At 42.6% G+C, this 26,866-nt stretch overlaps 1 long non-coding RNA gene across 3 annotated transcripts; it reads left to right on the top strand.

Moving 5' to 3' along the window:
* Window positions 1-1,834: 1,834 nt before the first annotated feature.
* Window positions 1,835-25,713, top strand: LOC130515017 (uncharacterized). 3 transcript variants are annotated; one of them, XR_008947108.1, is made up of 3 exons: window positions 1,835-2,196; window positions 25,438-25,538; window positions 25,631-25,713. It is a non-coding gene; the product is annotated as an uncharacterized LOC130515017 (long non-coding RNA). The 3 variants fall into 3 exon arrangements; XR_008947107.1 differs by lacking the exon at window positions 1,835-2,196 and adding an exon at window positions 14,422-14,618; XR_008947109.1 differs by lacking the exon at window positions 1,835-2,196 and adding an exon at window positions 24,665-25,300.
* Window positions 25,714-26,866: the final 1,153 nt, after the last annotated feature.

The raw sequence follows: 26,866 nt of genomic DNA, 5'->3' as shown, positions 1-26,866 counted from the left end.
CCAAATATGCTGATCAAAGTTGTTCAACAGAGTTACAGGTTACTAGGGTCGATGCATAATGCCATTTCTTCTATTAGTACTTCATAGCTTTAGGACGCCTCTCCTATTTATATTGAGGGACTGTGGATTGATGCGAAATGACGAGGGCCGCGAGGCTGCAGAGTGGGTGGGCATCCACATGCTCCACTCAACAGGCAACCCTATACTTGCTGTACACGCTCACACACACCCCTTCACAAACACACACTTGTCTTCATGTCCCATTGCCACCAGCCACAGAAAAGCCCTACAGTCCTAATGTGCAATGTCCTCTCTCTGTCAACATATCCTCTATCCCAACATTAATGTGACAGGATCTAACCAGAGCCCAGAACAGCGAGGCACTGCACTGCAACCAAATGTTTCCCACTCTTACAGTTCCTCATCACATGGCTCAGCATGCATGTTGAAAGATTTTGGGAATTCTGCTTGTAGAGACTGCAAATGAGGGTTTTTTCCCCCTTAAATAACAATGAAGGTACATTAATATATTTTACTCTTTGTTTCCCACTCTTCTCACAGCTCACTGTCTCATCTCTACGTACAGTCTCTCGTGCTCTCACTTGTCATTTGCCCCAACACTCCCACACCAATATTTACAGGAAAACTCTCATGTTTCTGCATGTAGACTACTACCAACCAACCAACCATGCTAATGCCACATGGACAAACTTTTGTCCATCTGCTGTCATCTTATCTAAACTTATGTTATAGCTATTGGCCAAACAAATCTTTTGGTCATTAATAATGGCTAAGACGTTAACTGGAAGCACTGGTTGTATGAGGGGAAAGTTAAAATATATCCATGAGGCAAACACAAGCAGAATATATTCAGGAATGTAAAACAGGAAAATGATTCAGAAGTCATAAAATGCAAGAATTAGTTCATTGGAAATGGTGTGTGGCTGTTGGGTTGCCACGGCTGTATTGTAAATCCTTTTAACACAATACCTTAATATCCTTTTTTCAGACTATAATTTATTCCGACACCTTCTTTTCCATTCATCTGCAATCCAAAGAGCAGGAGAGGTATAGCGAAAGGATTCAATGTATTGATTATTTTCTGATCAGGAAGCTTCAGGGCATTCATGATTATTCATCAGTTTTTTCTTCATCTCTTTGTAGAAGAAAGAGTTCAGGTTAGAGCCAAGGGAATAATCTGGTTATGTGTAATTACAGCTCTTATTAGCAGTTAGGCATTTATCAGGGTTAGTGTGCTGGTGTTGGACTTCCCACATCACTCTCTCAGGAGGCGTAATGCTTTCACTCTGCTCATCAGGCTTTAGGACTTCTGAATTGTCGGCAATTAAAATTCCTGCCATTTGAGAGTGGAAAAAAAAGGTAATGAATATGGAACACCAACTCACAGACGTCTGCAGGGAGCGCTCGTTGAGTTCTGAGGGTACCTTCCTCCAAATCACTGGAAGCACAAAGATCATTTGACAGCATTTATTTTCCCAATCTGTGCTTCGTTTGGAATTTACGTGACTCTCCAAATGTTGGCCCAAAGGTTTTAAAAATGCAAAGCCCAGTCTCCAGGTTGTTGAACTTCCATAACCTCTGGCACCGTGGACAAACTTTTTGTCATGGATTTGGTCCTCAGCCTAGCTGACCATGCCAGCTTTCATTGCATCTGAGCAGAACAGAGGGGGTGATAGGAAGCGGGCTGAGTGGATGTGTCTAGACAGCCAAGTGGTGCAGGGCAAATATTTAGCGATACCACTTGGGGAGGAGGATCTGGGCGTCCTTCCCCTACTAAAGCATGCCTCTTAACCTCAGAATCAGGCCATGTCTCCGTCCGTCTCCCTGTGGTACATCACACTCTGTATTCAGGAGCACGGATCTCATTTCTTGGATCATATTTCTAGCTGGGCACAGATGGGAAATTAAATTGAAGACCTAGGTTGGTATAGAGCGTAAAGGGTGGATTTGGGCTGTTTCTCAAAGAGTGCGATAAAAAAAATACATACTGTAGATGTAACTGTACTCTTATAGGTAAAATTAATTCATGAAATGAAGGCGGAGATGTGAGCCAAGTAAAAACGGAACGACCCCCTGGCTTCATTATCATCCAGTAAAGGCACCTGGTTGGAAAACATTATTTTGCTGGTCGGTGCTATTTCCCCCCACATGCCTCTGAAGCGGCATCATACCGAGGTGAGTCAAAACAGCGAGTTCCAGCAGATCCACTGAGGTTTTCTCCATGTCGCTGCCACACTGGAGCAAGTCTGTTATTTGATGTCAGATGACACCTTTTCAAATCTGTTTAAGTCAATGTAATTATTGAAACGGATGAATGGTGGCACCGCATGTCGAGCTGTGACAACACGTGTGGAAAGAGGAGGGTTGCATACGGAGACAGAGGTCACAGGAGGACAGGAGCAGGAGCAGCGCAGCGAAGGCCCGGCTCAGGTGCTAACGTTCAGAGGCTTGTACGCATGTTGTGTTTGCTGACAGCCTCAGTCAGCCTTGTCACTGGTAGCTGTCGGTCCCAGCACCTCCGACTGTCCCACACCTCCCGTGGTCTTCAGCTCCTGGCAAATGTGGCGAGGTTTGATGGTCTCATAGCTGGAAATCCACCAAAGCCTGAGTTCGATAACATCATCAGCACTGACAGTGTCGGACTCTTTTAGACTAAAAAACGTCTTCATACGTAGTTTTTTAAAAAAAAACTTTTGATTTAGTTGTACATTTTTACAGTTGGAATTTCAGTCTTCCGAGTTGACTTCATAAAGAAGGACTAATGTTTTGGTGATCGTGCAGTTACAGTGTGTCCTCAGTCAACTGGAGCAAATCCCAGCTCATTTACCAGCACCACAACAGGCATGTGCTCCCATCCACCCCCGTGTGCCCCTGAGCCCACTGCTATGTGAACCTGTATCAACAGCTAAATCCTGTCATTGGGGATTCGCACTTGAGATGGGATACAGGGAATATGTCCACCCTGATTAAGTAAACTGACATGAGTGGAATGACACAGCATGTGATGTTATTATAGCCGGGTTCAAGAATCAAGACACCCGCAGTTAGTGTACGAACTCTCTGTTTGTGAGCCCAAAGGGGGGGAGGTGGTGCAAACAGGGAACAGAGTGGGGTGGAAAGGTCAGCGGAGTCTCTGCGTCAAAGAACAAGAGTGAGCGGCTGATATTTTGGCTTATCTGTCTCCATCTCGACTAGCCTTTGAGAGTGAGTGACAAAGGCTGCAGGTCAGTCCAACCTGTCTGTGCATTTCTGTGTCTTTTAAACAATGGGATCTTGTCTGATACAGATATGCTGCCCGTCCGTCACTTCTGCTCACTGATATTTTGTCACTTTTGTCTGTGCAGCAATGGGGCCAACTAGTGCCCCTACACATAAATGTCTGCGGGCGTCTCCATCATCAGATTGTGATCTCCAGTCAGGTAGAATAGTCCCAGCTGCAGCCTCTCTTTCCCGACATTTTACCACCCTCCACTTCACACTTATCCTCTGGGAGTAGTTGATAGAAATCAGAGCCAACGCTTGGCTTCGAGCAGTGGAAGAGTTTGTTCTGGCTGTGCCCGAAAACTGACCCCACCTCCCAGGTCCTCTCTGCCATCTAATGTCAAAAGCAGGAGAGCGCACTCATGTACAACAACTGGCAGCAAATGTCCACAGCTGCTTCTGTTCCAGCCTTTAACCAGCAGCTAATGTTTGTCAAGTTTTCATGCTGGATCTCCCGAAGATCAATCATCACATCACCTTATCTTTTTGTTCCGGTGATCCAGTTCATCTTTTGTTCTGATGGCTTTGATGTCAGTCCGTAAAATGGGTGAGGCATGAAAGCGCATCTCTTGTCTGTTGCTCGTGGCAACGGGAGGCCAGACGTGTGTTGGCGGAAGATAATCAGCAGTTTTCACACAAACAAGATAAAAAAGTTAGAGGATTTACTCCCATCGTGCTCGTCAGGCAACCCACTGAAGACAGGAGAATTATTTTGGCTGCAACACTAATGTTGTAATGGTTGTTGTTTCCTAAACTGATTTCCTTAATCCCCCCAATGGTTCCACACTTTGTCAACACGGGGGCCTGATTTTGTCATTTGGGAGGTCCCACTGAGTCACAGATACACATGCACATCAACAGCTTGTCCTTCTAACCCTCCTATCAGCTTCTGCCCTAATTAGTCAGAATTAAGACGAATGCCTGGGCCTCCCACGATCAATTGGTATCGAGCGGACCTTCGCTCTCCCATACCTTAGGGCCCCTTGTGGCCAGCAGATCATTTATATCAATCGCTCTTCTGTTTCTTTCCTTCCCCCTTTCCCATCTTGATTCCTGCAAGTGCAAGGTGTGTTCTATTGGATGTCCTGCAGAGTGGACAGCAGGCAAAATGGCAATGCCGGGCGAGCTAAGTGACATGTTAACTGCTCCAGCGGTGCTAATAGCATTGGGACATTCTTTAAAAATACACAGGGCTGTGTACCCCTTCAGAAACAGGAGTGTTTCTTCAGTATAAAGAAAATAAAGAGAAGAAACCTATGATCAGTTCATTTGAGCATTAAATACTCATCTTTGAGATAGCGTCAATCTGATGGTGTGTGTTTGCAATGTTGCAGAGCATCGGTGGCAGAAATGTGTAAATATGCTGATAATCTTGAATGTTAAATTAGATAGTATCACCTAACCATCAGGGCTGATTAGCTTTCCTGCGCAAACATGAGTAAGATTCAGATCGAGCTGTCTAATTATGTGACCGACCACTTTAAAATCTCCATCTGAGCCACAGTCGTCCTTCCTGCACCCAGTGTTACGTATTCCAACAATAATAGCATCTTTCACTTCAACAGTTAGCCTTTTAACAGTCAATATTCATTACTAGCACACCACAAAGGCGTCTGACTACCTCCTTTCCCATTAATTATCCGTCTCCTGGAGTAATCCTGAGGCCCCTGGCTGTCTTGACATAACAATCCATCCCTTTATTTCACACCTTGTTATGTTGTCTGTCTTTGCCACCTGCTATTTTGAGGCTTGGTGACAGACTTCAGCTCCATCTCTTTACTTCCTATCAGATTTTGCTGGAGAGAACCTCCATCTGTTCACTCACAAACATGCTCTTTACAGTACATGTGCATTAAACTGTAGGGTTCAAGCGGAACTGTAGCACAAACTGCGTTTCTCGCTCATATCTCTGCTGATTAATGGGAGGAAAGTGGGACTAGGAGTCCTCTTTCCCCACTCTTTGCTATGAGTAAATGATTTGATGGGGACAAGCCAATCAACTATTTAACATTATGTCTGTTTACTTTATTTGCCAGTCACCTGCATCTTTGGTTTATTATTTTGCCTATAATGAGTCACAGAGGACAAACACACTCTGCCTTTCTTTATATTTGAATATCCTTGATTAGGTCTGATTGTTGGCAAACACTTCTGGGTTTTCGCCTAATTTACCATTATGATTGCTATTAAGTTAAGTGACCCAAGTGTGTTTTGTTCTGCAGCGTGCTGGAGTTGTTGCACCAGTTGGGCAATAAGAAGTCAGGGGGGGAAAAAAAACAGTGGAAGGCGTTCACGGATCTAAAAGACCGTATCACATTTAAAGCACGAAGCATACCAAGTGATGCTGATGAAGAAGGATGTGGTGAAGGGAGACAAATGCACAGGGGCGCCAGTGTTGGTTCAGTCTCAGAGATGGTCCCGCTGAGCCCCTCTGCAACGGAGAGTCAAACGTGGTCCACATGTACTGCTGCCAAGTGCACTGGCTGTTTCAATTGTTACAGATGGCACAGAGAGTACTGCTGATGTAGCACAGAATATGATAGAGGTGGAAGACACAACTGTCGAAGGTCAAATTTAAGTCGATTTTCCCCCACATTCTCATCAGGGCAAGAAAACAGCAACACCATTGAAAGGACGGTAATTGCATGCTTATTTGTTGGTGTTATTGTGATGTATGTGCACAATTATTCCACAGTAATAATTGGTGTGCACCAAATAACAGGGTGAGGATGTTTAAGTGTAATTATTGTAAGCACGAGCAGGGCTCAAACTCTAACTGCTGCTCACAGTAACAGGCAGGGCGAAAGAACAGAAAGCCTTTATTGTATTTTGTTAATGACTATTTGCTGCCATTTGGCTTCTGCTCCACATTTAATAGGTAAACTCAAATATTTGGTGTAGAAAGTGATGATAAACCTAGAGTTTAACAGGCACAGATGCAAGAATTAATTGTTTTTTTGAGGTAGAAACTGTAGGAGCTGTTTTCTCGTGAAATATTTTTACTTGAAACTGTTTTCTCACAAATCTCCACTTTCCTAGCGATGCAGCACATCCAGCGAGACCAACACTGAAGACAATCTGTTCCCCCCTGCTTCATGATGTATTCACAAACAGAACATGTTGTTGTGAGCTCCACATGGCAGATTCTTGTTAGCCTGCCTCCTGAATAATCAGTTGTTTTCCGGGCTCTTGGTGGCAGCCCGCAGAGCCACGAGACATGCCCAGGGAACCTTGGGGGCCCTGGATGCGGGGATGAGGGGATGAGGGTACTGTTTGACTGCTGCATCTGTCTATCAAGAGATTTGTGGGGATGCTCAGGGCGCAGAGTGGAGACAGTGTCAGGGCGATACCCTTGATGGTGATGTGATTGAGTAGACAGCCACGACCCGCTCCTTTCTTACCCATCACCCGTCTCTTTCCCTCTACGATTCTACTCGTTTCTCTTTCTTTCCTCTATGCAACAGCTTCCGGAGAGTGAGTGATCGCTTAAAACAGCAATGGTTATTATACCCAAGCACATCCTCGTAATTTATGCATGATTGCATAGCAATCCGAGGCAATTTATCATCCTCTTTCCTATCTTTCTTTTTTTAATCTGTTGGTGTCTTGCTCCCCTGGACTTTAATCTATAGGGCTATTAAGAATGCCTGTGTAAAGATAGCTCTGCTCAGGTGACAGCGTGACATTGCTGCCATCATTGTCATGCAGGTTTGGAATCAGAGCGCACGGAATCTGTTTTTCTGTTTTTACTACATACAGGAACTGTTTAATCGTTCATTCCGTCTTTTCAGATTTCTACAGAAACAGGCAAATGTGATAAAACATCCATGAATCTCTTAACTATCACGTATTTCTGATCAGGGTCGAAGGGGTAGGATGTGTGTGTGGAGCAAAATCTTGGTTCCCACACAGTTACACCACACAAATTCATCTCACTGCACGTTTAAGAGGTGTCTGAACACATTAATAGTTATAAGAGAGCAAAGAAGTCCCATTGGTTATCACCCCAAATTACTGAAGGTCAAGTCAATTTGTGCATTCCGAGCTTAAGTTTTAGTCCACAGTTATCTGTCATGGAAGTTGTCCTGCCTTTTCCATGCTGGAATGTTCTAAGATCTTTTAACCTTTTCTGCCTAATGGGAGTAATGGGCTGAGTGGTATCAAAAGACTGGAAACATACTGTGAGAGCTACACTGAGAGAGCAATGAACGAGCTCATATTCCGGAATACGCATTAAACTTATGTAGAAAATAAACTAAAAATGGGCTTTTATGAAAGGCTAAATTGACAGTAGGAAATGATGCTTTTAGGAAAGAGCTGGCTTTAATTGTCACTAATTAATAAACTATTTCTGCAGGTTCTATGATTTATATTGTCATTGTTGTGTATTTCTTCCAATAAAACCTTAAATTAGTGCGCATAAATATTTCCTTTCCCTGCAGTATGGCAGCGCTTCCCCAAACCAGACGAGAGGATATACTTTTGCTTTGTGGACACACATTCATTGCTTATTTTAATGAGGTCTTCATATGTATTCTTAACTCATGTATATTGTTGCCATAGTTATAGCACGTCTGTGTTTTCACCATGTATGTTTACATGTTGCTTTTACCGCACCATGAAACAGTGAGTGTGAGAGCGGGGCGTCCCCTCCATCGTGGAGTTATTCATCTGTGACTTGGCATGGCTAATGGATGTCGACCTTGCCCCTTGTTCTCCCCCGCTTCCATTCGGAATCTATCAACCTGTGGATGTATCTTGATTACCCTCTTGTCCCCTTTCCACTTCCTGCATTAAGAGCACAACATCCCAGGACGCCGCAGCACACTTCCAGCTGTTGCGATCTTCACGGACTTGGTGGAGGCCACATTCAGAATTGAGCGCCACCAGGAAGAGCGCGGCAACAGAAGGAAATCATCTCAGGAAGCAATCAGCAAGTGAGGCTGTGTGGCTCCATCTGTCTTCCTCTAAAGCAGCTCATTTGAAAAGCAGATAACTAATTCATTTACAAATACAGCATAAGATAGAAATGGAAAAACCAAACTACATCACATGTGTCAGTGGTTTTTCTTTTTAACATTATCTTCAGATTCTTTTGACCTCCAAATTACCAGTGTCACTCTCAATCTGTTATGAACTCTTTTACATTATATAAAACAGATTTAAGGAGTTGACTATTTTAGGAGAATCAAATTAGATGTCTCTGTCATGTGATGGGACATCTTACGACGGGACATGAGACGAGCACAGCTGGATCGCTGTCATTGGATTCAGACTCATCGGACGCAGGTTTTCTTTGTTACAGAGAGACCACTTTCTTCTGGCGAGAAGAAATACTTCTCTAGGATGAAGCCTGAAAATGTAGGATTATGTTGAAGCAAGGAAACCTACACAAGCTTGCAATTAAAAAGAAGCGACGGAATGACAGGTGTGTGACAGTAGAAGAAGCAGTAGTCTTATTTTTTAAGTAAATCCAGAGCCTAGATGGAAGACGTGTGTCCGAGCTGAAATCTTGCTTCAATTCTGAAGTTGGATTCTGCAGGAATGCATGTATTGACACAGATGGTTGAGGTTATGCTAAGAACGCCCAGATGGTATTCAGAAATGTGAGTCATGTTTTGGTTGATGTGTCGCACTAAACTACATCTTACAATTCTCCCGGTGTGGCCGTCAAGGAAGCTCAGCGGAACCACCAACACACTAAAACTTTCCTGTGTCTACGAGCTTGTCTGTGTATTTGCAGTGATATGCCAAGTATTTCATGAACACTCTCAGCAGCAGGAAAATGAGTGCTGTTAGCGTGTAAATGAGCAGATAAAATGCAGGCGTTGATGTGCAGATACAGTAATTATAGACGTTACAGTGTCTCAGGTGTCAAAACCCACAGTTTGATTAGAAAAAATGGTTCAATCTGTCAGAAAAAGGTGCAGGTAAGATAGTAACCAGGGTGGAGGTGCTGTTTCAATCAGGCACCTTCATCATCATCATCATCATCGGGATGTGAGCTCTCTGCTTGGCTGCTTTGAGCCGTTGTGCTGCTTTGTTATGGTTCTGGGCAGGAACGTTTCCCGTGTCCGTCCTTGCGGAAGCGGAGCTCCACCTGTCGGCTCCCCCGTCTGTCCAGCTGGCGGTGGGGAAGGTGGCCGCGGTTGTGGCTGACTTTCACGTGGAATCAGCTGAGACCTGCGCAAAATCCAGACAGGGATATTTATGGTTTCGCGACAGTTACGTTTTCCTAAATACTTACTTCTGATTACTTAAACCAACACACTCTCTTGCAAGGCGTTCTGCCGAGATGAAAGCTGACATTTGGATGCCGTAATGGTGTGAAAAGATGGAAATACAGTGTTCAGTTTATGGTTTAACACATTTTGAAATTTGGCTTCCCTGACAGTAGCCCTCAGGGTATGGCTGCTCCTCAGAGGCCATTGCTGTGAACTTCATCGTCTGCACACATGGAACACCAGGCCTGCTGGACATGCTTGCCTGCTTCATGGTCCCCTGACCATTCAGAGTGACATTCCTCCTTTATCTGCGTCTTCCAAATTCTCCTTCACCGTGGTCTTTGTTCAACCATTCCTTTTTCTGTCTCTTCCTGCACCATCAGGAGCTTTAACGAGGAGGACAGGAGGTTTGAAGGAACCCTGCAGGAGAGTCGCTTTTGTTTCTATCCTTCCCGTTAACTTCTAATATCCAGCCCTCCTCTAGCTGACATGTTCTGGCTGGTGACCCACACATTCAGCAGCTCATTTCACCCTCCCAAATGTTTGAGAACATCCTTTCCTGCTAGACGTCATCTGATTGAGCTCTCGGTACATGTTCCTTTCAGCAATGAAAGCCTGACAAGCAAGTGAGGTTAGGGCAGGAAAACAGACCTCCCAGTAAAGGGAGCCCGGCTTCTGAAGCAAATAATTGATGGGAGACTGTTGTTACTGGCATCTGATGACCTGAGGATTGTTTTTTGTCTCAGCCTCTCAAGAAAAAAAAAATCAATGTGGTCGCTGTTATTATCTTTCTACTTAAGCATCCGACATTATCTCCGACCATTTGTTATGTTAACGATTGCTAAAAGTGGCAACACAAATAGACAAATGCCAGCAGGAATTGTTGACAGCGTTAGATTGCATTTTCCTTTGTGAAACACGATGATAACTGATACGATTTTAAGAAAACTTACTCACATCAATACTCATCCATGGACTCTATCTTTTACTTGCAGAATAAAAAAGTCAACAGGAAAATGAAGATAGCTGGAATGCAGTTATACATTTATGCGTGTTCCTTTATTTTTAGATTTTGTGCAGTCGTAGGTCCAAAAGAGCAGCGGACACAGCATCATGACTGCTGAGACCCCAGACTTGGTTGCTCAATTTGAGGGAGGAAGGAAAATAAAGCAGAATTGGATTTAGACAGCTATCTGAAACTCCAGGGGTGGGGGTCTCCTGACAAAGTTATTTTTACACTCTGTAAAAGCTGAGTATAAAAGATGGGTAGGGCTGTCAAGAAGAAGCGCCTTTGACAGTTCAGATGTGTCTATGAGCTTCCATCTAATTTACTATCCGTAGTTTATTCCTTTATTTATGCAGTTCCAGATATTTTATTCTCCTTAAATTTGAGAGAAAGTATCCTAAACATTAATCCTAGCGATTCTTTGTTTGATGATGACTTAATGACTCTCAAGCATAATTTTGTCTTTTATTAATATATTATACTTATTTATTTTAGATAAATAAAAAATAGCCTCTTGAAAATGCAACCTCTTCTTTTTTCTTACTATTCCCCAATAATTTCTTTATTTTCATTAATTTTCCTCTCTTCTATTATGTTCTTTCAGTTTCATTTGAGTTTTCCACGGTTTTGTGCATCAGACAAGCGTGATGGTTTGACAAGCTGGGCCCTAGAAACCTGCTGCCTCCCTCCAGACCCTCCAAAGTCTTTGCTCCCCTACTGAACTGTTATCTGCCCCAATTCCATGCTTTTTCCTACCAACAAGGAGGCAGAGAGCATGTGAGGAAAGAGAGTGAGGTCTCCAGTGAAAGCAACATCTCTGCTCAGACAGCTGTCTTCTAAAAAGACAGCTAGCAAAGAAAGAAAGAAAGAAAGAAAGAAAGAAACAGAAAGTTTCTGAAAGTTCCAAACTTTTGCATGAAAAACAGTTTAAGTGGATGCAATTCATCATAATGTTCTGCAGCTGCCTTCAGTTTCATCCCTTGAACCTTTGTCAGTCCTTGAGCCAGGGATCTCTACTTGAACTTTATGATGTAGAATGTTTCTGCTCTTCTTCTAACACACAATGGTCGCTGTCTCCTTGATCGGTTCCTAAGCAACATATTCATGCGAGGTGAGCTGTAAGGACTGACTGACAGTCCTCAACGTTCCATCCATGGGACTCCCTCGATGGAAGTAACCCACATTTCACTGCGTTTTAAGCTCAGTGTTGATGCTGTGCCTCCCCTAAAAACATGTGGTTCTCTCCTCTCAACACGTTTTCAAAAGAAAGAGCCTCGCTCCCTGGATAGCAAACGTTTATACTTCAGTATTTCTTGCATTAGCGCATCTATTTACAACCCTTAGCCTCTCCTCTAAACTCTTGTCTTGGAGGGATGGGGGGGGGGGTGAAGGCAACTTTAAATTCAGGTTGTGCCGGCGTCGTCTGTTGGATTACACCAGAACGCCAGTGGTTTTAAACAGTCACACTCTGCCACTCAAAGCCAGACAGTTTTGTTTGGAACGTTTATTAAAGGGGTTTGGGAATCTGTGGTGACAAGTGGAGCGTTTGGTAGCAGTGGAAGGAGGGATAGAGGAGATCAGAATGCAGCAGCGAGGGGTTTCCTTTTTAAAAGTTTCAGTCTGGGGATTTTCATAATACTTGTCTCTCTGTTCAGAAATACATTCAGCAGTTTAACCATCCGACCCAGTGAACTGAAGAAACTAACCGCCAGAGGCTACACACACATATATATATAGAACCATAAGAGCCATAGGAAAATGTGTCTAATAAACGCCTGCTATTTAATTGAAACCCTAAATAAGAAGAGCAACATTAATCACACTAAACAAAAGTGAGAAAAAAGACGTATCTTTTCCCTGTGTGCTCGGCGTGGAGGCAGTTGTCTCCATTGTCAGCTTTATTATGTCTATATTCCATTCTGCCACACTGGCAGATTGGCTGGTGAGACTATAGATCCAGTTCATGACAATCCATCATTTATGACAAGTACACGCAGTAATCTATTTTAAACATCGGGGTGCGATGCTGATGATGCATGGCAGAAGAGGTTATGTCGTATACACACTTGTGTGTATTGACAATCAATTTTCTTCATTTTAACCACTGTAGGGAAAAAAATGATGTTTCCAGCAGCAACTCACAGTTGCAGTTCCTGAAATTAGTGCATAATATGCATTGTGATTTTCACTATTGACAGCCTCGCTGCTTAGAATACGGGGGGACTATCGAGGGGCATAATTGAAACATGATTTTGTAATTTTTTCTAATGAAGTCCACTCAGTCAACATCCATCTTATTAGCCAGGACACAACTGACTGCACACTGCGCTGAAATAAGTAATGAAGCGAACTTGCCCATATTCTTATTATATATTGATCCGTTAAAGTGAGACAAGTTGTAGTGAAGCATGCAGACAGCGAAGCTACCAAAGCAAAACAAAACTCTGACGCTGCAGAAACAAACTAGGGAGCATTCATGAAACGTACAGTCCACATTTAGCTAAATGTTCTGTATGCATAAGCTTCCTTCCGTGTTGCTCCGCGGCTGTGATTCGTCTCGAAATCATTCACAATATTCTGTCTCTGCTGCTCCTCTTATCTCATTCCTGTGATTGAGCTGTCAAAAGGAGGTGGTAAATATAGCCTCAGAAACATTGTTGGAGTGAGCGCACGAAGGGAGTTTTTATTCATCAAACCTCCTTTTTGTAAGTGGGCATAGTCAGTCACTGTGGATGAATACGTCTGCTGTGTGAAGAGCACTGAGCGCGGCTATAAAAGAAGCACGACACAGACTAAGAATCATATCTGAATCACCACTGGATCAAAATCGCAAACGGCTGATCTAAGTCAGTTTCCATAGCTTTTGTCTGCCAGGTTCAAGGGGATAGTGGGTTCTGTGGCTCAGCTGTATCCCTTCTAACACTTGGCTTTGGGGATGGAAGAATAAATGTAGAGACGGGGAGTGAAGGTGGCGGGTTAAAGATGAGGCTTCCTCTGAACGCCGCCGTTTTGAAATTGAACTTGATAATGCTGGAAACACGAAACCTTCCAAATTTTAATCACTCTTCCTTACTCTCACTCTGCCCACATAGCGAGCGAAGTTTAGATGAAGGGGTGGCTCCAAGTTCTTCAGCAAGTCCCTGTGGGTTTGGAAAACCAGATCGTGTTACAACGAGCCAGTTGGCTCGGTGTGGCGCAGTGACTGCGCGGCCATCTTCAACACAGAGTCTGTCACTCAGTCACAGTCTGCTGGTCAGCTGCTCCAGTGGTCAGACGGGAGTTCATTCTTTGCTGGTTTCTATGTCTGAAAGGCTTCTATGGTTGCCAGATACGTTCTTTCTGCCACAGCCTGAGCCCCGTTCTCTGTTTCTGATCCAGGTCATGATTCTGCCTCCTCCAGCTGGTCCCTGTGCCCCCAGGTAAAGCCTGTAAGCTCGGTGATAGTCAAAGGCGCAGCTCCAATGCATGCGTGCTTTCATGCACATCAGACTCTGAAAGCCTTGATGGCAGAACATCTATCCAGTGCAAAAATGCTTTTCAGAGCGTAAAAGTATAATTATGGGGCAGTTTTCACCTGCTATGTGCCTTTGTCTCCAGGAGGCTCCTGAGACCATTTAGCTGACTTTCATTGAATTTCTTAATTGATCAGAAATGAAATGCTTATTTCAATGCTTTTAAAGAATGTTCTCTTTAATACTTATCACCTGGGCCAAACCTGGCTTTTTAGAGAAAAGGCTGGAAACAGCAAAACTAGAGTGACATTTATTACATTCACAGCAGAAAAAGACCACTCGTGCACGCTCCCGTATATGAGCCGCTTGTGTTCCAGCCTCAACAAAGGCATTAAAAGAAAGCCTGACGTGTGGGAAAGGAAGCTCTGCGGCGCCCTTTCCTGTGTCCTAACAGTAGAAGCACATGTTTACAAAGACCGGAGTAACCCAGTGTTGACCCCAGGTTAGCAGGAGTGTTGAATGTATTGTGACAGTCTTTGAATGTGAGCATGAAGAGCCCTCATCAACTATCACTCCTGTGAGTTGAAAAGCCCGGAAAGCATCCCACCAACCTGCTGGACAAAACTCAGCTGACGTGTTTGACAGGACTAGCAGGTACTTGACCTTCTCTTTGGCTTTTCTCTCTCGCCTTTCCTTCCTTTCCTCCCCCATTTCCCCCCGCGCTTGCCTCGTGTCACTGTTTTGCCACAGCCTGATCACACTCAGCCTCCAGCCTCCAGGGTGTTGTCAAGGAGCTAACAGTGACGCGCTACACAACGCCTGCATATATTTTTGACTTACTCCCTCTATTTTCAGCCACAGTTTGGCTAAAAGAGCCACACTAGTTTGCATATTTGCTCAACTAACCAGGGTTACGGCTCAGTTAGGATCCTTGCCGTGCACGCCCAGATGCAAACAGCCTTGTTGGTGTTCAAATCTGGCTGAAGGTAAAATCAAGTGAGCTCAAATCCCACAAACACTGTGAGGATGATATTTTAATGACATCCTCTTATGGTTAAATCAAAAGACGCTCACGACCGTGACAGTCCGCCAACTGTATTCTGAGCACAGATCTGTCGAGATGAGGATGACAGTTGAATCTTTAACAGATTTATGCACATTTTCATTTCTCCTGCAGACAGTAGCTCATGTATTCCTCTTCCCTAACAATGGCAAAATGTCATCACACTTTCAGGCTGCTCTAAATTAAACATTCATCCTCTCGGAGTAGACAGCTATAGAGATGTTCCTGCTGTCCCCCATGATGCTATGTCTCTATTTTCACACAGAAAAATATGTGATGGCAAGGAACAAGGATCAGGTGGCAATAAGTGAATTTATAATTTTCAAAAAATAAAAATCTTCCGGAAAGTGACAGTGACAACTGTCTTTCTCACTTTCACTCTCCTGTCCCAGATGTCCTAAACCCTAGATGTGGACACTGGCCAAGAAAGTTGAAGACAAGCCTGAAGATGGGGAGGGGGATATTTTATTAATGGGAACTATTAATATTCCATCGCAATGGGACAATGGTGTGTCTTTTTGCAGAAGCGTAATGAATAACTGAAAGGCTCAATGCTACCTAATTCCTGGGCATGAATATTCAGGGTGTGGTATCATGGGGGGGTGGGTCGAGAGCCATCTTCTTTAGCCTGTAGTGAATCACACTGGAGCATTTTGTCCCACCTCTCTGTCCAGCCATGCAGGCTCAGTCACACGATCTGGGCTGATACCATCTATAGATCTGATGCCTGGCTCTCAATAAAGGCCCTCCTCAGAGACTGGACTGATTGATCACAGCGCTCTGGCTCTGTGTGGGTTTTTTAATTGATTGATTAATCGCGGGCCTGGGCTGAAGCGTGATTGATTATGAGTAGCCTGGAGTTGGTTGGAATTGGGCTGCCAAAGCCAGCGGGGTGAGAGGTGAGCGCTTGTGTCTCCTGTAATGTAGTTGTTCTTTTATCCGTGAATATTACACTCCCAAAGTTTACAGCGACCGACTTTTGCTGCAAGGTCATTTGTTTCAATTAAGATTAACAAGTTTTAACTGGATAGAGCATAATTTTGAAAAGAAATAAAGAACTAAAAGAGATGAGCTCTTTTATAGAAGCCGGCTATGGAAACTTTTGTGAGCATTTCGGGGTTACTGACCATTTAATGCAGCAGGTAATCTTCCATTTACAAACTGAGCAGCCTTGAAATGTTTTACAGTGTATTTTCCCTTTTGTTATTTGGGCGAGCCCCACGCTGTCCTTGAACCGGTCACCTCTCTGGAGAATATTTCTCTCACTGAAAAAAACTATCTAGATTTGCACGTGTCCCTGCAGCTCTGCACGTCGTGTTGTGGAGTGCAGTGATGGTTTGTGGCGTTCCGCAGATACAACAAATACCTTCTTTATTTGCCCACTCACAAAGAAAGACAGCAGCAAATGTTGAATGCAGGTGAGGATGAACAGAGAAACTAATGCTGTTCCTGTTTTGCATTGTTGCTCATTGTCCATTTATTTAAAATAAATAAAATAAAATGCGTAATCTAATTGAGACAGTGAAAATACGACTAGAAAAAAAGAACTGATAAACAGACGTGAATGGCAGCAGCCATTGGTGATCCGTGTTTTGGGTTGTTTTTTCTGTTTTTTTCCTAAATTAAATATTGATGCTGTCTGTTTGGATGCCTGAAGAGTCGAATGAGCATCACGTCAGGTAAAGACTCTCTGGAGACAAGTCAGAGGAATCTCAAGAGTTTTAGCTCTTTAATGTGCATCAGGAGAGTTGCCAACAGCATTTAGGGCATTACAAATGCTGCTGTTTACAGATAAACATCTGAAAGCTGTTTTAAGTAGAGATTGGTAAAGTGATGCCATGCTGATAAAGCTGCGTCACAATGAGCCTTACATGCACTGAATTTAAAAGAGTTGATCAAAAATCAACGTGAAATCAGTAAAATGCAGTTGCATAGTGATTAAATACTTGTGGTGGGAGGTCCCACAAAGATGGCACCTAATGAAACCAAATGATGCAGTATAAAAGACAAAAGAAGTGTGGAGTCAAACTACAAAATGCTGCTTAAATTCCTGGTAGACCAACAGGATGGGGTCATTATTGATTGCATATCGACATCAACCAAGTAACCAGATGACCACAGATGCTTGTTTGTGAGGTGAAACTTATGGAAAGATCAGAAAACCCGTGACAGCCATGACCCACCCTTGGACCCCCTCTCCTGCATGCAGTTTGGTCTCTGCCAGAGGGTTCGTGGACAGTTGTTGGAGCTGGTTGGACGCCGCTGACGCAAAAGATCCTGTCATGTGCACCATCAACACCATCAGTGGATGGCCTCGGGTCTGAGCTCTGACGAATATTCTGCTGAAATTAAATCCTAGATGACCTGTGATTGTATCATCTTTTATTTCCCTAGTCACTACTTGGCCTTCCATCTGCACAAATAAACAGTCCTTATTATGGTTTTATTGAACTCTTTCTTGATTTCAGCAAACACGTGTCACTAACAACAGTAACTACAGTTATTGCATTTGTCACAGTATTACTGCTACCTTGATGTAGCTGGGCTAGCTATTTTTTTTAGTATTTCTTCAGTTTTCTCCTTTAATTTTCCCTGGCAACACCACCACCACCGCCAAAATGAACAACAACAACAACAATAATCATGATAATTGTAATAATAAAGGCCTAATAATGTCATGAACTCCTCCAAAATAGTTTCCTGTTGGTAGACAGTTCCCACCTCACTGATTGTTCAATAGCAAGCTTTTTGTTCACTGGGGGGCCTTATTGGCGTTACACCTTCCTGCCCAGCTGCATCTGTGCTCAGAGCTGGCAGGGCGTGTTTTCTGTTGCGCTCTCTGTTTTTTGATGGGGTTCTTTTCTAATAGTTTTTAGTACTATGTTGATAACAGTTTCACTTCAAGTGCAACGTGACATTTTTCCATGTTTCTCAGGAGTTGCGTGTTACTTTGGCTGGAGTGGCGGAGAGAAGCAGAGTGGCTCATACGTGTGTCGCCTGTGTTTTCCTTTTGTGTGAAGAATAAACCCCACAGATCTTTAGTGCATTGCACTCTTTCACATCACAACACAGCACAGAGGACAGAATGATGGCTGTTGCACTGAAAACTATATACTTATATACAGCTATAGACTGACTAAATATCCTGGTCTGCGAAACTGTCAAGGAGAGATTTTAATTGGTTAAACATCATCAGATAAATCTTATCATTGCACGGGATGAGTGAGAAAAGATGCGAGTCAGATGATTTGTACCTTATCAACTAGCTGCCTGAGCAGGACTGAGTTAGAATTGTAGTATTTCATTCTGAAATGTAGTCGAGCTTGTATCATGTCATGGAGAACACTCATTAAATGCCTCGGGGCTGACTTAAATGCAGGTCTGCAGATTGTAAAATTCCCCCACTGAACAGAAATACATTTTCTCGTCTGCGTCTCAACCTCCACCTGCTGGTGGAGTGTTTTTAGCATCCGGTTTATCCTGTGGTGCAGGAGGTGCATCAGACGTTAACTTTGGACACTTGTTATGTTCCCTGTGGGGCCCAGCAGCAGAAGGAGGAACATAGTGGATGCTATTAACCATTCCTGCTTCCATTAAAGACAGCAACTGGAGGATTACTGCCAGGGGCAAGGCTAATGACTGTCATGGCCGCAGAAAGCCGATTTCCCGAAACCGTAGCAAGGAAGCATGAAGCCAAAATCTGCCACTAAGACCGAGCATGAGGAGCCTTAATAAAGCAGACTCTTGTGTTTGCTTTCTTTTGTAAAAAAGTTGGGAAAGTCACAAAGTAGCCTAATATATGTAGATCCCCATCCAATGTATATCCATCATGGTTTTTCCTTGCATCAGTCCCTTCATCTGTAAGTTTCAGGTGGACGGATTGGAGGTTCTGTCCAGTCTGGACAGCTCACCAGCACAGTTCACGTGCACGCATCCCTAAACAAGAGCTGATGTTTAAAATCAGATGCAACATGCCCGTTCTTGCCAAACCCGACTGTTCATTTGTGAGAGAAATCTGATGTTTGTGTCTAAATGTTAGTGCAGCTTTGAGGATGTGCCACACTAACAAGCTCCAGCTTAGAATTTTGATTAATAACTCCTATTTTGGGTTATTACTCATCCCAAAGATGCCTCCCGTGATGCTGTTCCTGTCTAAAGAACACACAAACTCACATGCACGGGCATTGATTGGGCGAGATCAGAGTGTACAGGGGCAGGGAGAGCACTCATGGAGAAGCTGGTACAATTGATCTCTGGAGGGCTTAACAGGAAGGATCCCTCTTTTCTCCATTTGTGTCATGCTCACTCTCTTCACCTTATTCCTCTTACTAGTTTCCTCTGGGTAAAAGTGCTTTTTTTGGAGGAGGGGGGGTGTTACAGTGATGGTATGGAGGAAAAAGAAAAACAAAGATGCTGTTATTCTGGTTGTGGGATCTCAACTACGGGAGAATGAATCCTCCCCCATCTTTTTGATAATCCACCGTGCTCTATTTTAAGGGCCACAGTTTTTACCTTTGCGTTTTTGTTTTATTTCAAACGCATCGCTATTACAATTACATCCTTTCCTATTCTCCAGCCATATCTATAGAAGAGTAACGGACAGTATTTCTATTATCCACAGACCACAGGAGGATTAGAAAGAGAAACAGGACAGGAAGAGGATTCATTCTTAGCTGTGTTTCAGTCTCCCAGCTCTCGACTGCAGCAGGCAGACTTTTCTTTATTGTTACTGGGACTACGGTATATATGAGACTCAGCCTGATACTGGAGATGATTGGCAGCTAAGTCTGACAAGTAGATGTGCAAGACATTTATACGGAGCCGCTACAGCTGACACACCAGCTCTCTCTCCCTATAAATTGCCCCCCCCCCAAAAAAAATGCATTTTAATGTATTTCTTTCTTTTAAATTAATAATCTCATGACCTTTTAGCTGTTTCTTGTGACCCTTTGTTGGTGTCCTGACCCCTTAGGGTGCTCACCACTTCATTATACTTTACTGTATAATGGCTATGCTAATGCTGAATTCCAGATTTCCATATAACAGAATATTTCAGAATTTTTCTGCCCTTACTTGTTTTTTCCCCCCATTGTGTCAGAAAGAATAATATGAACTTGCTATTCACAAGATATACATCACAAATCTGCACTCCAAAATACCAGCTCATTAAGGGTGCGATCATTTTAAAAACTGTATCACATGCTGTAATCTTGGTACGGCCGTCTGATATATGACTGCATTTCCTCTGAAATCCATGTATATTTGCGAAGGAGGAAAGTCTGGCAAAGGATTAGTGGAGAACAGCAAACTGCCAAAATCTGCACAGCCTGTCAGAGAGTGGAAAAGACAGAGACGGGAGAGAGGGGGGAAAAATGTCAAGAAGGAGACTGCAAATGAGGCTTGTTTCAATAAGGGGATCGATGGCGATGGAGGAAAAGATCTTGTGTGAATTGATGATAAGTGTCCACAGGCAAACACGGGAGGATAGGTTATTGAAGGAGATCCCCTTGTGTGTCAGAAGAATTCTGAACAGGGAAAATAGACACTGTAGCCTAGAGGTGGCTGCAGATACTGTTTGCCACTCTGTTATTACAGCATTTTGAGAGTAAATGAATTCTAAAGACATAATCATGTCTGAATATATTATATTCCAGCAAAATAAATCATATTGTTTCCCTATTTTAAAGCGTGACAGTGATAGTTTCTGGCTCCCAAATTTAGAGAGGATCACTACAGGCTGGGTAATTATTTTTAGGCTGTTGTCCTTGGTGTTTTTCAGTACTCTCCCAGGCCTTTTGTTTGAGATTTGATTGTTGGGGACAGCCCTTCAGCTGTGCTCCATGTCAGAGGGGTTTGTGGAGGACGCACGTGGTGCAGACCTGTCCCAACAAGTGCATATACTCTATTGATGATAAGCTTCATTAAAAAAATAAGTGCATTATTTATTTACAATGTGTCCTCCAGGCTGCCCGAGCTCATCCATGCAGTTTATTTAATTCAAGTGTTTGTCTCAGGGGCTTCTGACCATGTGTGAAGTTACCGGTGATATCATTTGAAAGGCTCTGTTAGTGTGTAAATAACGGATCTGGGGCTGTGTAAGCCAAATTGTGTGTCGTTGTTGCACATGTTTCACTTCAGGTAATACTGTAAATAAATCTATGTTTCGGGTCCACACATATACAGCTCAGCATCATTTTGTGACTGCTCTCAGCACACATTCGTCACCAGACTTGTGTGCTTACAGTGACAACTAGATTAGTTATTGCGCTGTTTTCTTTTTACCATTCCTCCCTCCTTTTTTTTAATGAATGCTGCCGTCATCAGATGGGAACCTCTTCCATATTTCTCTTTGCTTCGGTCAATCAAAGCGTGACACTGAGTCATGCTGCTGCTGGTGTGTCTTTTTGGGGATTATAGTGTGATTATGTGTTGTTGTCACTTCACACGATAGATGTGAGCCACAGGAATGCAGTTAAAATAATTTCAGAGATTTATTGAGCTCACTGTTGCAGCAACAAAACAAAGCAGACACACAAAATCCTGATTTAATGCTCTCTACTGTCATATCTTAGTGTGATGGCAACAAAGCCGACATATTAGATATATTCACAAAAATAGTCCCTTTTGTTTTGAGAATTGATTCTTTGGTTTTTATTACAGATAGACACATGAAATCACCTTTAGCTTCAGGATCAATCCTCCCACACTTTTCTCTTTCCTCGAAAACAGAAAACATTTCCATGCTTTAGATGAACATTAGAGTAAGACTGTACGAACTTGTTGAGACAGACACCTCGATCTTTTTTTTCCCCCTTGACTCTCACCCATCCTGTGCAAATGAAGTGCACGGCAGAGGGTGGGAAAATGGTGGGCTGATGTGTCTTGTTAGAGGTGTTGCATTGGTAATCGGTGGAGACGCAACAAGAGCCAGGGAAGGGAGGAACAAACATCAGCGATATCCATATTTGCAGAGGCAAGTTGACCTTGAAATGGCAGAAAGTGGAAAAGCAGAGAGCGGATAAGAACCCGCGTTGACCTGCCGCTAATGTAGGCGTGATGTCACTTTGGCTTATCTCCATCAGTGCTTTAGACTTATCGGAGCTGCAGTTCCACGTGTGTGAGCTGAGTGAAACTCCATGTTTGCGGGGAGATAAACATTTGTAGCTCTCTCTCTGCATCCCTCTGCTTCATTATTTTCCTTGGACATTCTCTGAGCTTCCATTTAGGAAGTGGGGAAGTACGTGTCTTTATTTATAAACCAGAGAACTCCCATTCCTTCCACTTGGCATAATTGATCGCAATAATTGCAAATTCATTCAGGTTTTTTTTTCTCCCTCCTGTGCAGCTCGTGGAAGAAAACTGTGACTCTTGTAAAATTATTTTCATCAATGTAATTTGCCTGTTTACAGGATCCTGAGAACTGTGCATCCATCATCACTGAACATTGATCCAGTGATGCTGCAGGGTGCTCACACACAATAAGGTCACACTCACAGGTTGTTATGTTATGCACAGTTATGCACCCCATCTATACACCTATGAACCTTTAAAGTATTAAAAATGTATAGACTTGTACTCTCTTCTAAAGTTTCAGCCACCAACCTCAGCAAAAGTGTGCTTATTTTGTTGCCAGTTACTTTGGATCCACCATCTGATCTCAGACTTCAGTGAAAAGCTCTGACGAGGGCAACTTTCCACAGTTGTAGCATTAGTAAAGGTAATGTGGGGTCACATCAAGCATTTGGTGCATGTGTGTAAGGTTTTACGCAAACACCAGTGAGCACAGAGTGAGAGGAGATGCACTGAGCTATTCAGCTTGGCTTCATTAAAGCCAGGCATTAAACTGTGCTGGTTACAGCTGGTGCAGATTTCATGGAATCAGACAGCCTGGCAGGCTGTTAAAACACTCACAGATATCTTAACTTGCTTTTCGGCATTATGTGTGTGTAAATGTGTGTGTCTGTGTGTGTGTGTCCAGTTTGGAGGTTTTGATTTGCAATACTATTGAGACAGTTAATAGCCTCTTTATTACAGGGTGATTAAAATGAAATATATAAATCCACAAACAATATTTTCTAATTCAATAACAGAACAGTAATGAAAACATAAATATCAAAACAGTGTCACCCGAACGGTGCTGCTCTTTGGACCGTATATCGGTGGGTTTTAGCCGTGTCTAGAAGGCATTCATTGTGCTTTATATGTTCTAAAATCCTCGCAGACCTCAATGTAACAGTGTTTTCTCTCTGTACATTCCACGTAAAATTCTGGGCTTATATTTGGACACTACACATAAATGTCATTATGTATTTAAGTCCACTGCACCGTGTCTTTCTTGACTTTCTCTCTGTCCCTGTTCTGCTGCTTCCCTCTGACTCTTTTTACTTCACATCCCCTCTGCTCTTTTATTCTTTTCTCTAGAGGGGATTAAAATAGCAATTCATGAGGGAGCTGTTACCTGGATTTAACTCACATGGCTGCTTCCATTATTATTGATGATGGTTACTTAAAACTCTAATTATTTATACTGAGATGACAGCTTTGAATTACACACAGGACAAGATTGGGCTTGGTTTCCAGAAAATGATCTAGAAATATTTAGAATTTAATTTGATTTTATCGCTTCTATCAAAATTGTTTGTTTAATATGTGATGTGATAAATATTAAGTGGTTGTTTGTTGGTCTATGTTGCTGATTGTAAATACTTGCTTTGTTATTTTCGCTAATATTAGTATTGCAATTTTTTTAAATACTAATTTTGCAATTTTATCTCATTATTCTCAAAATTGTTTTAGAATCTATGATAGGAAAAATGAATGAAAGGCAAATTATTTATTGACCTTTCTCCCAATAACCACAGAGCTGCCTACTCTAATGAGAAAACTGAGGAATGGTTATTTAACTTATTTTCATGTAAAACATAGAAACAAATGGAAATATGTTGGCATATTGAACACACTTATTGATTTTCCTCCAAAATAAAGCTCTCACATTAGATTTATCAGGGACCTCAGAGAACCCTCTGCCAGCCGTGACTGTGACATTCATAGACCAGCTCCTGTGAAGTCAGTAAAACCTGAAGCGTGCTTGTTTACAGCAGCGTGTTGTCTCATTGCAGTGTCGCAGATGCCATGACAACCTGGTCTGCAAACATCTTTCCTATCCAATTAAATGCTTGAGTGTCACTGCCCGCAAGGGATCCCCTCAAAAAAAAAGAGCTCTCGGTCTGTTATCACTTTTGCCTCTTTTTTCCTATGATGCTTCTAAATCAAGCCAGTTGCCCATGCACCTCCCCACCCGAACAGCAGCGCCACGTTTCGTGTTCGCGTTGTTTCAGGCTGTTTCTTAGACTCTCCTGGGCCATGTCTGAACTTTTTTCATTTGTAAGCAGTTAAGACCACCTACACATGTGCTATATTTACAACAATGGTGGCCGTGTGTGTGTGTGTGTTGCACAGTTGACTTCTGCTCACTGTCTCTGCTGTTCTGCCTGTTGCATTGATGGAATATGTTGAGTTTACTAACCGCAGCTTATTTTTTTCAGTTATTCTGATCAGTTAATATCAATAAAGCTGCAGACAAGCGAACTGAAAAGCGATGTTCACCACCATAAAACTGTCTGCCTGCATTTGTCTGTGAACGTTACTTGAACCTGCACCACCCAGTGCAGCAATGCTTCTTCCCTCTAAATGGATAATGCGGTGTTCCACAAATAGCATTCAAAGTCTCGGGCTTTAACCTGGCCTCCAAACATACCTGATCCCAGTCCAGTTGATTATGAACAGGATGCAACAGAACCCTGAGCAGAACAGATGCTAGAGCCACCTTTCTTGCTCTATTTTTCCCATCTTCCGTTGCCTTGGCAATTAAAATGAAATGTGCTGCGACAGAAATACAGTGGTGGCACCTTTTGTTGTTCTCTAAACACTGAAATAACATTTTTACACAATTAAAGTTCACATTCTACTGTAGATGACTGCCTTAGTATCACTGTAAATACTGGTGAGGTGCTCTAGGTGAAAATCCTGGGATACTAGGCGTTCGCTTCCCCACGTTATTGTTCTCATTGGAGCTTGCTTGAGGCTTGATTTACTTATTTCTTGTTAAAATAAATCTTAACATCTGCCTTTATGTGCCCTTTGGAATTTTTAGTCCTTTAAAAGGAATCTGCTGTTCATTCAAAGCCGTTAACAGCCCCTCACACCAAAAACAGCTCCTTAATGTCTGAGCACGACAGTGCTGAGGAATGTGTTGAGAGGAGCATCATAATGGGTCAGTGGGTAATAATACCAAGAAAACATTAAGAATTTGACATTTATTCGGGGCTTCTCTTCTGTCGAGACGTAAGTGATGGGAAAGTTAAGAGGCCACTGTTTAAAAATGAATTGGTGTCTATCTGCGTTGTATAGGACAAGGTCAGGAGCTGACTGTGGAGCTTCTGTGGCGTCACAGAGACAGAAGAAAGGAAGAAGAGCTGGGACACTGTTGCACAAGAAACCCCTGAAGGGAGGTGAGGCTGCTGAATATGGATTCATCACTTGTTCTTGTTATTTGTATTTACCCCTAATATCCTGTTGCATTGATCAAATACTCTTCTTCTAGATTTGCAATTGACTGAAGCTATGAGGCTCTTTCTGCATAATGGATCATGCAATAGTAACAATAAATACACAGTTAACTACTTAACAGGCACTTTGTGATCTATTTTTCATGTAGAGATTTGCATGATGCTTTATTTCAGATGTGACTCATTATTACGGTGTGTCTCTGATGGGATTTCATTGCTTCATTAATGCTTCTTAAAGAATTAATGCATACACCGTATGTATTATTAAGCTAATTTTGCCAGGTTATGTGTAATGACGCCGATGTGGCAGACGTTAAACAGTCTAACACTGTTGGGTTTTCCAGGATGACGTGAAATATGAAACAGTTGTTAATTGAAGCTGATCCTGGGCCAGATGTGCTCAGATATGTTGGGACAGGGTGACTTTATTTTGGTAACAATTTTAAATTAACAGTTCCCCAATATTCTTTCAATTCTGCTGCAGCACATTAAAATTACATACAGGATATTCTACTAAAGCGTCGTTTTATATACAGGATATTGGTTAACTGTATAATGAGCACATGCCCTTGGTTAAAGTTTAAATACGAAATCAATTAAATTAAATCACAACATAAAACCATTCACATTAAATTAACAGATCACAGAGGTCAAATTGATAAGAAGTTTCATGAAATGAAACAGGATGCAGCACAAGCTCTAGAAATATCTTTGCATTATGGATTCAGGTTGCTAATATGTCTCGCACCTGTGGACATCTTTAACAAACGGGATTTAATCTCGCCTTGGATGCTCCCGTGAAGCAATTAAAGTGTAAAATGACGCTACAAAATTCAGGGCAGAACCACACAATCACGGTGTAAATAACTAATACATATAGATAAGATGACAGCATATGATGTAAAGGCTGCTGAGTCTACCTGATCCGTGCTGTCATCTCGGAAATGGAATGTTTGTTTGCAGCAACACCCATATTTGATGTAGTGCAGTCCAGCAGAACCACTCGGATTCTGGTGATTTCTCCATTAAATCTCACCTGCTGCATTTATTACACCTGAGACCTGAGTGATGTGCAGAGGCTCACAAGAGTAAAGCAGTTATTAAAGTTATTTATGGTTATGGAGGGCACGTAAGCACCTTATCGCCACATGATTTGTGTACGAAAGTCATTATCTCAGCCATGGGAATACATTAAATCATCTTCTGGCAGGCTGATCTGAAATGAACAAGAAATACACGAGAAAAACACAATTTCTGTGTTTCTGCATTTC

Source organism: Takifugu flavidus, chromosome 18, assembly GCF_003711565.1.
Source record: "Takifugu flavidus isolate HTHZ2018 chromosome 18, ASM371156v2, whole genome shotgun sequence".
NCBI classification, from domain to species: domain Eukaryota; kingdom Metazoa; phylum Chordata; class Actinopteri; order Tetraodontiformes; family Tetraodontidae; genus Takifugu; species Takifugu flavidus.
The sequence above is the reverse complement of the archived record's forward strand: the minus strand, read 5'-3'. Positions and strand labels throughout refer to the sequence as shown.